This window comes from Penaeus chinensis, chromosome 35 (genome assembly GCF_019202785.1).
Source record: "Penaeus chinensis breed Huanghai No. 1 chromosome 35, ASM1920278v2, whole genome shotgun sequence".
NCBI lineage: Eukaryota > Metazoa > Arthropoda > Malacostraca > Decapoda > Penaeidae > Penaeus > Penaeus chinensis.
The window spans coordinates 13,376,695-13,379,194 of record NC_061853.1 but is presented as its reverse complement, the minus strand read 5'-3'; the positions used below and the strand labels follow the sequence as shown (position 1 = coordinate 13,379,194).

Below are 2,500 nucleotides of genomic sequence, written 5' to 3'. Positions count from 1 at the left end.
GAACTCGAGGGCCCTCCCCCCCCTGCTATCTTTAATTCAACAGCCAAATGACAGCTTAAGGAGGTTCAGTTTGTCCCTAATGACCCCTCGTGGCACCCTGGGACAACCTACATTTTCCCCAAGGGCCCGACTCGGGCTCCAAAGGGCTAAGTGTTATCAGGGGAGAATAAAAGAGCCTATTGACGGGGATAATGAACCCGAAAGGGTCCTCTTAATGACGTAGATTGTGTATCTAAGAGGATATTATCAAGCACAAGCGATGAACCATATACCCTAGCAATAAGGCCCGGGTCACAGCTCCTCTTCCCTTCCCTCTTCGAAAGCAATAAATTGTACTTAAAATTTCTTAGGATCATCAACCAAAGCTGAAGGTAATAATCAGGGGAAAATTTTCAATATTTTTTAAACCCTACGTAATTCCACCCAAAATCTGGGCCTCGGGGGTTAAAATTTAAACGCTGAAAAAGGGCCGCACATAATTATCTCTCACTCATCTGCTATTTTGTGTCTCGTATTTCCTGTTTGTCGAGATGTTTTCTTTCGTGTTTTTTTCCGCCAATTCTTTTTCTATCTCTGTTTGTGCTTTTGTGTCCATTCTTGCACAAGTCTGCGTGTGCATGGATTTAATCTGCGGGTCGTCCTTCTCTCGCAATTTCTGTCTGTTTCTTTTTATCTCTCCCTCCCCCACCCGCTCTCTCTCACCCCCCCCCCTCTCTCTCTCTCTCTCTCCTCTCTCCATCTCTCTCTCCTCTCTCTCTCTCCCTCTCTCTCTCTCTCTCTCTCTCATCTCTCTCTCTCTCTCTCTCTCTTCTATCTTCTCCTCATCTTCTCTCTCCTCCTCTCTCTCTCTCCCTCGTCTCTCTCTCACTCCTCCTCTCTCTCATCTCTCTCTCTCTCTCTCTCTCACTCTCCCCTCCCCCACCCCGCTCCTCTCACCCCCTCTCTCTCTTCTCTCTCACTCTCTCACCTCTCCTCTCTCTCCTTCTCACTCTCCTCTCTCCTCTCGTCCTCTCTCTCCTTCCTCTCTCTCCTCTCTCCATTCTCTCTCTCTTTCATCATCTTCTCTTATCTCTCTCTCTCTCTTCTCCACTCTCTCTCCTCTCTCTCACCATCATCTCTCTCTCTCTCTCCTCTCTCTCTCTCTCCCTCCCCCACCCGCTCTCTCTCACCCCCCCCCCCTCTCTTCTCTCTCCTCTCTCTCTCTCATCTTCTCTCTCTCTCTCTCTCTCTTCTCTCTCTCTCTCTTCTCTTCTCTCTCTCTCTCTCTCTCTCTCTCTCTCTCTCTCTCTCTCTCTCTCTCTCTTCTCTTCTCTCTTCTCTCTTCTCTCTTCTCTCTTCTCTCTCTCTCTCTCTCTCTCTCTCTCTCTCTCTTCTCTCTCTTTCTCTCTCTCTCTCTCTCTCCCCCACCCGCTCTCTCTCACCCCCCCCCTCTCTCTCTCTCTCTCTCTCTCTCTCTCTCTCTCTCTCTCTCTCTCTCTCTCTCTCTCTCTCTCTCACTCTCTCTCTCTCTCTCTCTCTCTCTCTCTCTCTCTCTCTCTCTCTCTCTCTCTTTTTTCTCTCTCTCTCCCTCCCCCACCCGCTCTCTCTCACCTCCCCCCCCTCCCTCCCTCCCTCCCCCACCCGCTCTCTCTCACCCCCCCTCTCTCTCTCTCACTCGCCCTATCTCTCTCTCTCTCTCTCTCTCTCCCTCTCCCTCTCCCTCTCCCTCTCCCTCTCCCCTCCCTCCCTCCCTCCCTCCCTCCCTCCCTCCCTCCCTCCCTCCCTCCCTCCCTCCTCCCCCACCCACCCTTTCTCTCTCTCTCTCTCTCTCTCTCTCTCTCTCTCTCTCTCTCTCTCTCTCCCTCTCCCTCTCCCTCTCCCCTCCCTCCCTCCCTCCCTCCCTCCCTCCCTCCCTACCTCCCCCACCCACCCTTTCTCTCTCTCTCTCTCTCTCTCTCTCTCTCTCTCTCTCTCTCTCTCTCTCTCTCTCTCTCTCTCTCTCTCTCTCTCCCTCTCTCTCTCTCTCCCTCTCCCTCTCCCTCTCCCTCTCTCTCTCTCTCTCTCTCTCTCCCCTATTTGTCTCTCTCCTTGTTTTCTCGCTCTCCTTTTGTTCTCTCTCTCTTTTCACACACACACACACACACTCACTCACTCACTCACTCACTCCTGGAGAACTGAAATTGCATTCATATCGAGTTTCTTTCTGAATCCCAGGAAGGCTACAAGAGTCAGCTGGGCGAAGAGAATTCTGAAACCTTGCTTCATGATGGAGACTTACTGGAGACTGGAACCTAAAGCCGCTTCTTATTATTTTGTTATGATTTTTTACATATTCAAATTTGTTCATGTTAATTTTATATTTTGTTTGACTCCCGAGCAACAATTTAGAATTGAATTTGATTACGGCTCATGTTCTTCGGAATATTGAACAGACGCAGACAAGGGGGATGTATAGATTGTACTGACAAGTTCATTATGAGCATATATCATCTGTGAATTGTAATAATGGTATTATTTTGGC

At 49.8% G+C, this 2,500-nt stretch overlaps 1 protein-coding gene across 1 annotated transcript in view; it reads left to right on the top strand.

The window, feature by feature from the left end:
* LOC125044073 (protein O-mannosyl-transferase TMTC2-like) overlaps positions 1-2,500 on the top strand; it is a 74,736-nt gene that overhangs the window by 2,107 nt on the left and 70,129 nt on the right. The gene's annotated exons all lie outside the window — the stretch shown is intronic.